Raw genomic sequence first — 12,691 nt, forward strand, 5'->3', positions numbered from 1 at the left:
ACACTGGGTGCAAATCTATGATAAAGAGCAGCCTAATGACTGAAGTAGTTCAGTGACAAGAGCAGCAACATAAAGTGTATAGCATAGTCATGATAAGTGCAGCATGGTGCAGTACATAGAGGTGCAACAAGTGAACAAGATGCAACACTATGATAGGTGAAGGAGTCACCTTGAAGAATCAGTTGAAGCAACATGTCTTCAACTGATCTCATAAAGATATAGAAAGTCAAAGTGTTGACTTCTGTTGTAAATGTACTATCTCTCTCTCTTTCTCTGCTGAACTATTGAAGAACATAAAAGAAGAATTGATCAAGGGTTTCCCCACATTGGGGTTTGTCCCTAGCTAGCGCCACATCTTGTGTCCTCTTTTCTTGGCTTGTCTTTTGCGATTTATGTTTATGTTCTATCTGCAATTTACTTTAATGCTGATGTGATTGCTAATCTGGAAAAGATATTGTGCTAACTGGGAAAATTGAAATAAATTGCTCTAGCATAGAACATACCTAAAATTAACACTTCTTCAAGATGATTTTAAGACTCTTGCTGGAATGTATTTCTTTGATCTAGGGTTGTGGATTTGATGAAGATCTAGATCTCTTGCTTGCTTTGATCCCTCCTTGAAGTTTGACTCTTGAGTGTCAACTTGCTTTGACTACCCCTTCTTGTCTTCAACACTTAAGCTCCGATACCATGTTGAGAAATCTAGGGCATTTAAAGTTAACAATTTCTTTGCTTGATAATTGCTTGTGATGCACTTTTACTTATCTTATAGTCTTTTCTTTGTTGGCTTATTAATGTGTTCTTTCATCAAGACAATTACCAATATGCATAATAAAAGAAAAGTGACACAATATGTAGGCTTCTCCAGCCAGGGTCAAAACCTCTCACCTCTTGAGAGGAAAACTCGATCAAAATTCTTCTTCTAGATCTTCAATTGATAAGTACCAATACCATGACACAGATGCTTGACTCTAGTATCCTTCCAAGAACCTTGTCACTAACCTTGATGCTCTGCTTCTTCCTTCCCTCGCTTTTCTTCTTGATCTTGAACTGCTCTCCTCTGCTCCTTCTAGAGAAACTCGGTCTCTATCCTTTTTCGCTGCTCCTTCACAACTTCCCTAGAGAATCTTTGTCTCTAGGTCTTCTCTAGAGAAACTCGGTCTCTACTTTGATCACCTAGAAGAGTCTTCCTTTGCTGCCCCAAAAGATACATTTATTCGCTATTCTAGAAGAAACCCTACTTCGCAGATCCCAGAAGAATCCTTCTTTGTATGCCTAGAAGAATCCTATCTATTGCCCTAGAAGAATGCCTCCTTCACTGATCTAGATGATCCCTTCTTCGCTGCCCCAGAAGAATGACTTTCGCAACACTAGAAGAAACCCTTTCACTGCCCTTACTTCGCACTTCTCTTCTGAACCATTTCTTCGCACTTCTCTTATACCGAATTAAGATCAAATTCCTTGCTTAGAATGGAGGCTGAGTTCTTCTATTTATACATCTCTTCGAATGATCTTTAGGTCGACTTGACAGCTGGAGTAAGGCCGACTTGTTCTAGAGAGTTCCTTCATTGTTTGTAGGCCGACTTGAGGAGGTTAGGTGACAAGTTCTTGGAGGATACTTTACATAGACAAGATGACCCTTTAGAAAGTGTAACATGACTTCACATGACAATGACTACCATTTTATGACTACATGACAAATAAATCCTAAAGACTCTCAATGGGAGTCTTGACTTAAAAACAAAAACCCTTGCTTATGAAACCCATGCAGCAAGTCAATAATTTAATTTTTCTAATTTACATCTCATTACATAAAATCATATTTACATGTCATTATAAAGACCGAACCTAGTTACACTTTTCAACAACTCCCACATAATTTACTTGTATATCGTAATAGGATGTCTTTCTTTGATGCTGTTGACACCTAATCATTAGGACTGGGTGAATAACTGAAATTGATGTAAATAAATAATAGAGAATATGAATAGTCATCGGGAGATGAAATGAACAGTCTCTCCCTCATGTATATAATAAACACCAACCTAAATGAAATCAACGAAATGTTTTTGAGGAGTTACTGCCTGGTCTGACATGGTATTAGAGCCAGCTCCCAAAATTAGTTTTTTGTGTAACTCCTAGTGTCAGTTTCCTGCCTATATTCTGTTTGGTTGCTTGAAGCCTGCTCCAGGCAGTGTCATATACGTTTTTTTGATATTATGTGCGTTTTTAAAGTCTGTGCCCTCTGTCAAGAGACTTGGTGTGAACGCTTCTCACCTGCATTCGGGCCATTGTCATACCACCATTGGTATCCTATACTCCATTGCAAACGCTGTATGCTCTGCTCTAATTGCTCCAGTCCATAGTGTTGTGTTGTTTGGTTTTGTTATATTATACTCCGTTGTTTGGCTTTATTACATTACGCTCCTGCATACCATAACTTTGAACATTGCCTGCCCACTGTGGTATACCCATCATAAGTCTCACTGCGTACCTCTCTGACCCCCCTCCCAACTGTGCTCCCATAACGTAATGGGCCAGCGTATGGCAGGAGTTACTGCGTAGACACACAAGGTCTCTGAAGACTCCTCGTCAACAGCGCAGGAATGGAAGGCGTGGTGGAAGATCATTTACTAATATTTATAACAGACTCTACAAAAGAATAACAAAGAGGTAGGGAGATTATTTACGGAGATGTCAAAATGTGGGATTATTCGCAGTGCCAGTTACGACTACCTCTCATGTGGTCATACGTGAATGACTTACTTAACGCAGCCCAAAATGATATGTGGGATTATTCTTCATGCGTTAATACATAAGCGAATACAAATCTTTGTATTGTCTATTATATCATACATTGGAGTTATATATTGCGGCATTATATGTGGAATGTTGGCGCATATATATTGACAGTGTTATTATTGCTTCCCATTTATGTGCGGCATTATTCTGAAAACGTTATTAAAGCCATTTATGTGCAGCGTTATTCTGAAAACGCTATTGAACCCATTCATGTGTAGCGTTATTATTGAACCCATTCTTGTAAAAATCGATTAATGTGTTGATACTTTGCAGACCAATCAAAAATCAAGCCATTAGGGCTTGGCACAATCAGGCTTAAATTGCCTGGTCTTCCAGACTTCCTTCTGCATCACGTTCTATATCTCCCACAACTGAAGAGAAACTTGCTGTCCTTGGTCCACATCCGCCAGCGAGGTCACTCCATTCATATGTTTGATGGCAAGCTTGAGGTGAGAAAAGCATCTGACCACTCACTTGTCATGAGGGGAATAGAAGAAGAAAGGCTTCTCAAGCTGCAAGTTACCTCTGCTCGTGCACAACATTTCTCATACAACTCTCATTATGAAGAAGGTACACTTCCATCAAGTCTATTATGGCATGCTAGATTTGGAAATTTGAACTATGACAGCGTCCGCTTGTTGAAGAAAAATGGTGTTGCTGGTTTGCCTACAATTCCTAGGAAATTTAAGCAATGTGATGCTTGCATTCTAGGAAAGCATAGCAAACAGTCTTTTCATGATTCACATTCAAGAGCACATAGAAAACTTGAACTCATTCATTCAGATTGATGTGGTCCAATGCCTGTTCCTTCTGCAAATGGAAATAAATATATGATGACATTTATTGATGACTACACCAGAATGTGTTGGGTTTATTTATTGAAGAACAAATCTGATGCTTTTCAAACATTCAAGAACTTTCATAAATGGATTGAAAATGATGCACAATCTCATATTGGGTCTATTCGCATTGATAATGGAAAATAATACACATCAAATGAATTCGAAAACTATCTCCGCCAACATGGGATCAAACATCAAACAACTGTGCCTTATAATCCCCAACAGAATGGTGTAGCTGAAAGAATGAATAGGACAATCTTAAATATGGTACGCTCCATGCTCTTCTTTAAAAATGTAAAAATAATGTTTTGGGCTGATGCTGTTCTATGTGTTGCATATATAAAGAATAGATGTCCATCTAATGCTATTAGAAACAAGACTCCATATGAAATGTGGTATGGGCACGTTCCTTCGGTAAAGCATCTCAGGGTCTTTGGTTCCACCTGTTATGCCTTGATACCAAAGGTACATAGAAACAAACTTGGTGCGAGAAGTCGTAAGTGTATCTTCCTGGGGTATTCAAACACCTCCAAAGCATACCGTCTCTATGATGAAGTCAATAAAAAGTTTGTTGTATCTAGAGATGTAATTTTTCTTGAATCATCCAAAACTGACAATGTTGTTGAGCGACAACTTGATCGCTTGGATAGATTCGCAAATGCAAAATCATTTCAAGAATTTGATAATCAGATTCTACATCTTGAAGGGGGGATTCCTATACTAGATCAACATGTGGAATCTTCTTCTGAAGAACTCTCTCCCGCGCATGAAACTCCAACAACGGATGATGCTTTAAGTGATGTGATTGATAGAATTGGGAGACTCAATCTTGATTCAGTCCCAACTCAATCAACAGAGCAGCCTAGACCATCTGAGAAAGGTCCTCCAAAGTGGCTGATAAAGACACTTGAAAGTGTTCATTCTGATGAGGTTGGAAAGACAGGAACTAGAAATTCAAACTGGCGAAATGGAGGTGATGTAGATGACTTTAATTCACCTGTTGATATGGATGTTTCTTATGATTGTGAATTGAATTTGTCTACAGATTTTGAACCAACTTCCTTCAAAGAAGCTGCTTCTCATGATGAATGGAAAGAAGCAATGCAAAAGGAGTATGATGCCCTCATAAAGAATAGCACTTGGAAGCTGGATGATCCTCCATTAGGAACCAAACCAATTGGCTGCAAGTGGGTTTACAAGAACAAGTATAAAGCTGATGGCTCACTTGACAAGCACAAAGCCAGGCTTGTGGCAAAAGGTTTTGCACAAAAGGAAGGGGTCGATTATGAGGAGACTTTTGCCCCCACAGCAAAATGGGCTACCATCCGGACACTCTTTGCCCTAGCAGCTTAGAACGGTTGGAAAGTCCATTAAATGGATGTAAAAACTGCTTTCTTGAATGGAGATCTAAAAGAGAATGTTTTTATGTCCCAGCTTGAAGGATTTGCTATGAAAGGACATGAACATAAAATATGCAAACTTGTGAAATCCTTGTATGGCCTCAAACAAGCACCGCGAGCCTGGTATGAAAAACTAACTGAGCATCTTCTGAAACTCAATTTCAAACATTATGATCTTGATGATTCAACTTTATTTGTCAAGAAAGTTGGCAAAACAGTGGTATATCTTGTGGTATATGTAGATGATTTTTTGATGACAGGGAACAATGAAAGCTATATTGCATCCATAAAGAAGGAATTGGGGAAAAGTTTTGAAATCACTGATTTGGGCTATGTTCATTACTATCTTGGTATTGAAGTAACTCAACATCCGAAGTCCATATTTCTTTCTCAAAAGGGACATTGGAGATCTGTTGAACAGGTTTGGCATGACAGAATGCAATCCTCTTACTATTCCAATGAACAAAACTTAAAGCTCACATCTATTGAAGGAAAAGAATTTGAGGATGCAACAAAGTATAGACAACTTGTAGGAAGTCTCAACTACCTAACTACTACTAGACCAGACATTTCGTTTGCTGTTGAAATCCTCTCCAGGTTTATGCAAAAGCCTTGTGAGGTACATTGGTCTGCTGCAAAAAGAGTTCTAAGGTACTTGAAGGGAACTCAAGACTTTGGAATCAAGTATACACAGGTGGACGACTTCAGCTTGATTGGATACTCTGATTTAGACTTCGATGGAGACAAAGAAACTGGGGTATCTACTTCAGGATATGCTATGAGTCTTGGATCAGGAGCTGTCTCCTGGAGATCACGCAAACGATCAGTTCCAGCAGATTCCACAACAAAAGCAAAATACGTGGCAATAGCTGAGGCAACAAAAGAAATTGTGTGGCTCAGGAAAATTCTTGAAGATTTGCAGGTAAAACAAGTACAATCAACTCCACTCATGATTGACAATACCTCTGCAATAAAGTTGGCCAAGAACCCAAAGTTCCATGATCGAACGAAGCACATCAATACTAAATATCATCTAATTCGACATCATGTTGAGGCCTAAACAATCCATCTCCGCCATTCTTCAACGAACGAGCAAATTGCAGACATCTTCACCAAAGTGCTTGGAAGAGAAAAGCTTGAAAGATTCAGAACGATGCTTGGACTCACGAACATCCCTTCAGATTAAGGGGGGGAATGTTGACACCTAATCATCAGGATTGGGTGAATAACTGAAATTGATGTAAATAAATAATAGAGAATATGAATAGTCACCGGGAGATGAAATGAACAGTCTCTCCCTCATGTATATAATAAACGCCAACCTAAATGAAATCAACGAATTGTTTTTGAGGAGTTACTGCCTGGTTTGACAGATGCCTTGGACATCTTTCACATTTTTTGATGCCTTAAGTGTCTTACTTGGACTATCATACATGGGGTACCCACTTTTGATGGTGATCCACTATCTGCAGTTGATCATGTGGCAAGATTTGCCGCATATGCCTCACAAGTTAAGTTGGTTCATCACGATGTCCTCATGATGTTGTTAATGAGATCCCTCCATGGTCATAATTCATAACAAGTAAATAAATAAAATAAATATAAATATTAAATGATCAAATATTAATTAGGTTAAATAGTCATTAAGTTAAGTGAAAAGGCATGTCTAAAAGACATGCCCATTCACGAAAGGACACCTGCTTAGGTATATAAATGCGGGTCCTCGTTGTAACATTCATCACTTATAATAAATTATTATTTTAAATACCTCTTGTATTTTTACATTCAAGTCTCCAAGTTATCAGTTTTCTTGCTTCAGCCATAGTTTTTATGCTTTAGTGGTATCAGAGCCATGGCACACGATCATAGTTTTTATGCTTCAGTGGTATTAGAGCCATGGCACACGATATAATCATGTGAGTCCTTGAACGTTGTTCGTCGCACAATGTTCCATTACATTCACACCCTGAATGTGTTGAACAGTTTAGTGAATTTCAAGAAGCATTTCAGCTATTAGAAAAATCAATTGCGGAAGTTAAAGAATGTCGAAAGGAAATCAATAATAAGATGATGAAGAAGATCTACATGAAGATGAAAATGAACTCAACAATGATCGTGATGAGAAGGATAGTCAAAGTGGGTATATGAAAACTAGAGAAGAAGACCACTCAAAATCCGAATCCAATTGGGAATATGAAAAAAAAGAAGTAGCTTATCTTGTTTCTCATTCGAATCAGAATGAACTTACAGAGTCCCCCGAAATCGCATGGACCCCCAATGGAAAAACGTTGGCTGCCAAACAACAACAACAAAATTCTGATTCTAAACTTGTCTCCAACATGCACCATTACACATCTCCACAACCCAAGATCCAATCTGCTGAGCAAAGGAATATCTCCTTCCAGGCGAGGAGAAAAAATTATCAAACCCAGAGCAGTCTTGACGCTAAATCGTTAGGAGGATCGTTGTTTGGCTCCTTTAAATACATACATCAAAATCCTAACAACATTTATGGAGGAGTTGAGAATGCTAGAAAAAACATATTCGAAAGGCTGGGAAAATTTCAGGAGCAGAATAATAATCATGATGGAGAAGTAGCAGATAAAAACAGAAAGGTGGTAAGATTTCAAGAGATGTATAATAATCATGATGGAGAAATTGCAGTGCAAGAACATGCAATACTGTATTCGGAAAGGAGAAACTTATTGTGTTACCATATCATGGCTGAGGAGGAGAAAGCAGTGACCCACAAAAGTCTGAGATCATTGCTTTGCACTGACAAACGTGTTTTCTTGATCAGAAACAATGGAGATAAGGTGAAAGTTGAAGAACTAGAAGAGAAATATAAATATGTGGGCCTTTACTTTTGTGCTGCTTGGTGCGATAATCCACCATCGGATTGGTTCTCCACCTCCATTTTGTGCGAAATCTATAAAAAGTTATTGGAGAAGGGGGAGTTTGAGATCGTATTCATTTTTTCAGATCATGATGAGAAGTCATTCAAGAAATTCTACCAAACGATGCCATGGCCTGCCGTGCCATACTCAGACGAAAATACAAGAGATAAGCTTGTTCGGGCCCTTCGTCCTATTTTGAGCAGTCCCTTGCTGTTTTGGACAAAGAAGGCAGAGTTATAACCACTGGAGGTGCGGGGATCATTAAAAAATTTGGCATAGAGGGATATCCATTTATTGCAGAGAGGATTGCGGAGCTGAATGCTGCACAGAGTGTAGAGACTCTTCTAGTCTCTGATGAACGAGATTATGTCCTTGGCCCTGAAGGAAGAAGATAGGTTTCGGTAGCGGAACTTGTGGTGAAGATGGTTGCTCTGCATTTTGTTCGCTCCGACTGTGCATTGAATGAACCATGGCGAGATTACAATGACCACCTTGTGGAGACGTATAATGAGCTTCAGGAGAAAGGGGAGCCCTTTGAGATTGTGTGGGTCTCGACAGACTTAGATGAGAATCGATTTCGAAGATTTTATGCGTGCATGCCATGGTCGGTTATACCATTTGGAGACAAAAGGATAAATAAATTGTATGCCTACTTCGGAATTGTGGGTACCGCGGGTTTGATTATTTTAGGTCCGGACGGGAAAACACTTGAGATGAGTCCAATGGACGTTATACGACAATATGGTGGCCGAGCTTACCCATTTAATAAAGAGCGAGTGGATGCGCTTGAGGCCGAAAAGAAAGCCAAAAGAGAAGCAGAGACTCTGGGGTCGATCTTGGTTGCGCCAAAATCCCTGTCCCGTGCCCTCTCTGCTTCAACCGTTGACGCTGCACCTGTGCCTGTAACGTTTGCAGCGAAGGCGACGTTTGTAGGGCTGCTGTGGAGCTCCGCTTCAACTGTCGACGCTGCACTTGTCCCTGTAATGTTTGCAGGGCCACCGTGGAGCAACCGGCCACCACGTCTGCAACGTAGCAGAGGCCACGGTATTAACACGTGGAAGAATGAGGAGTCACGGTCAAGGTCAACTGTCATGACCGTTGACGCAATCGTTCGGTAGAGTGGAGTTAAATTAATTTAATCGAATACTATATACTATGTAATTATAGTTATATATAATATATAATTATATAACAAATATATATGTAAATTATAATTTAATTAATTAATTAAATTTATATATTATATATATATATAGTGTTATATTTATAACTAATATATTATAATTATAATTTAATTAATTAAATTATTATCTAAAAAAAACTGATTTAAAAAAAAGAACTTATTTAAAAGAAAAAGAAAAAAGGAGACAATCTTGGACTCAAAATAGAGTTACTAACGAGCCACCCGTGACAGAGACCTTCCGCCTTCCATATGTCGAGACCACAACAACAAAGACAATTGCCAACAATATAGCTTTGAGGACAAAGCTTCTGAAGGAAGGGGCTATGTTATGAATATAATTCATAACAAGTAAATAAATAAAATAAATATAAATATTAAATGATCAAATATTAATTAGGTTAAATAGTCATTAAGTTAAGCGAAAAGGCATGTCTAAAAGACATGCCCATTCACGAAAAGACACCTGCTTAGGTATATAAATGCGGGTCCTCATTGTAACATTCATCACTTATACATTTTATATATATTAATAAATTATTATTTAAATACCTCGTGTATTTTTACATTCAAGTCTCCAAGTTATCAGTTTTATTGCTTTAGCCATAGTTTTATGCTTCATCGCACTTCTCTTATACCGAATTAAGATTGAATTCCTTGCTTAGAATGGAGGCCGAGTTCTTTTATTTATACATCTCTTCGAATGATCTTTAGGTCAACTTGACAATTGGAGTAAGGCTGACTTGTTCTAGAGAGTTTCTTCATTGTTTGTAGGCTGACTTGTGGAGGATAGGTGACAAGTTCTTGGAGGATACTTTACATAGACAAGATGACCCTTTAGAAAGTGTAACATGACTTCACATGACAATGACTACCATTTTATGACTAGATGACAAATAAATCCTAAAGCCTCTCAATGGGAGTCTTAACTCAAAAACAAAAACCCTTGCTCATGAAACCCATGAAGCAAGTCAATAATTTTATTTTTCTAATTTACATCTCATTACATAAAATCATATTTACATGTCATTATGAAGGCCGAACCTGGTTACACTTTTCAACAACTCCCACATAATTTACTTGTATATCGTAATAGGATGTCTTTCTTTGATGCCTTGGACATCTTTCACATTTTTTGACGCCTTAAGTGTCTTACTTGGACTATCATACGTGGGGTACCCACTTTTGATGGTGATCCACTATCTTCAGTTGATCATGTGGCAAGATTTGCCGCATATGCCTCACAAGTTAAGTTGGTTCATTACGATGTCCTCATGATGTTGTTAATGAGATCCCTCCATGGTCATAATTCATGGTTACATAATTGCAAACCTCAGAGCATCTCATCTATTGAGGAATTCTTTGATAGCTTCCTTGAGAATTTCCAAGTTTGCCAAGTAATTGATTTCAAGAGGAAGCCTTCAATAAGCATGAGAAGAATTATGAAGAAGGGGATTCCCTTTACCGAAATGGCCTCGCTAATCCCTCGGGTGTTGACATAATTGAGTACTTACATATCGAAGAGGGGAAATGGGAAGTTCATGAGCATCATTTTGACAATGACCTTATATATGCCACCAATGATGACGATATCAATAAGATCCTTGTCTTTCTTCACAATCTTGGGGTTATAGTTGAGTCTTATGTGGACCCTTTCCTCAACCCTCCATGCGCTATCACTAATAAGGAGTAATTCTCTCTCTTTCCTAAGTGTGATCATTATGAGCAACCTGCTTGTTGTATCTCTCCATGTCATCAATGTCCATTTCCTTCTGATCATGCTGTTGTGGTGGCCACAAAGCCTGATATAAATGATAGGGACCATAGCGAAGATGATATGCTTGAGGTTGCCATTCATCGAAGATTTATAAGTTGATTGTTGATATCTCTATCTTTTGGTTAAAGAAGAGGATCATATGGAGTAGGTTGCATCCCGTCATTCCCATTTCATCCATGATTCCCCGTGTGTGGTCATTTCATTTCCCACTTCCTGCCCTTGCGACCTTCCATATGGCCATTCCTGACTTTACCTTTGGATCCAGTGCAATGGTAAGCAAAGGAGCAGGTGTTCTGATATTGACTGGATGATATGTTGGTTGCATTGGGTCTATGATTACACTTAGTACTTGTGTAATATCATTAGAGCTAATATCATATGATATTATCATGCTAAATAAGATGCATAAGATTCGAATTGCATTTAACAATAAATTTTATTTCCTGTCGATTTTTATGGCCTAATATAAGCATGGGTGATCATGAGATGCTGCAAAAACATGCTACCCTGTGTTCTTGAATCTTTGATGTGTAGGTAACAGGCCCGCGGTCCCAAGAGATTGTTGGAGTTCTCATGACCTCCCTGTTCGAGTACATTCGTGCACTCTTTTGCGAGATCTTGTCCTAGTTGGAGCTAGGTGTTACCCACCACCTATGGGTGATATCCATAGGAGAAATATTTTCTCCTAGATGGTCCTCAGCCAGCAGCCAACAGCCCCTTGCAGCCACCAGATAGCTTGATGTAACACCATTTCTGCTACCTTCAAACATATGCTCTCGACAGATGGGCAAAGGGACATATGAATAACTCAGGTAGCGGAGATCAACTGGCACAACATTGGATACATTGGTGGCTGTCGGGGCTGTTGACTGTAGGCTAAAGACAAATCTAGGAGAAAAATTCCTCCAATGGGGTCACCCACTGGTGGTGGGTAACAAGACCCATAGATGCCAATTTAGAAGGAAAACCAAGTATATATTAACTCTCATAGATGATTACATGGTGGTCGAGTTTCATCTGAGTTTTAGAGTTTCGGGTATGGGTATGGCCCGAAACGCCGAGTTCCTAGAAGTTTCATGCAACATAGACTAATATACAGTCTCCAGGATCTGTGAAGAGTGTTTCCTGGAGAGATTCTCCTCCTCATCTCTAGATGATAATATGGGAAGTTCTGTGAGAATACCGAAGGGAGGCTTGTGTTATGAAATATGGATCACTTTTTAAAATAGCGTAGACTAACCTGTTGTTCTGAGCACAAGTCTTCTTTGTTTTGATTTTATTTGAGCATTCAAATTTTTTTCAGTGCTACAGTGAAACCTATTGTTGTGAACACGAGTCTTCTTGTTTTATCTTTTCGAGTATTCAAAAGCATTTTGGTGGTTAATTGAAAACTAGACTTGTGACTCGTGAGCACAACTCTTCTTGTTTTAATCTATCTGAGGATTTAATTTTTTTTGATGCTAATCTTCTCATGACACTTCAGCTGGGGTCATATTTGTGTGGGTGATACATGTTTTCAGAGTTTGTTTATAAGCTTTTGAACAATGCCAAAATGTCATGATTAATATTTGCACTTGAGTATGGCATATTATAGATATCTATTCGAGGAAAAGCACAATTCTTTTTAGTGTGAAGATGCATGTTTAGAATTTACAGTAGATCCTTAATGTTTACTTGCCAGTTCATGATAATGCTTCTTGGTATTTCCTTTGTTTAGTTATGTATCATTCTAGTATCTTTAATGCTTTTGAACTCCGGAAAAAAGTGAAAGATACATTTTTTCAAATGAAGTA

The 12,691-nt window shown here is 38.5% G+C and overlaps 1 protein-coding gene and 1 pseudogene across 4 annotated transcripts in view; both read left to right on the plus strand.

The window, feature by feature from the left end:
* Window positions 1–12,691, plus strand: part of LOC149212795 (uncharacterized) — a 165,102-nt gene that overhangs the window by 149,777 nt on the left and 2,634 nt on the right. The gene's annotated exons all lie outside the window — the stretch shown is intronic.
* On the plus strand, window positions 7,202–9,059 carry LOC149212796 (putative nucleoredoxin 1; annotated as a pseudogene).

The sequence above is a fragment of the Pinus tabuliformis genome, chromosome 1_1 (genome assembly GCF_031772625.1).
Source record: "Pinus tabuliformis cultivar Carrire ecotype Pingquan chromosome 1_1, CPIR1, whole genome shotgun sequence".
Classification (NCBI taxonomy): domain Eukaryota; kingdom Viridiplantae; phylum Streptophyta; class Pinopsida; order Pinales; family Pinaceae; genus Pinus; species Pinus tabuliformis.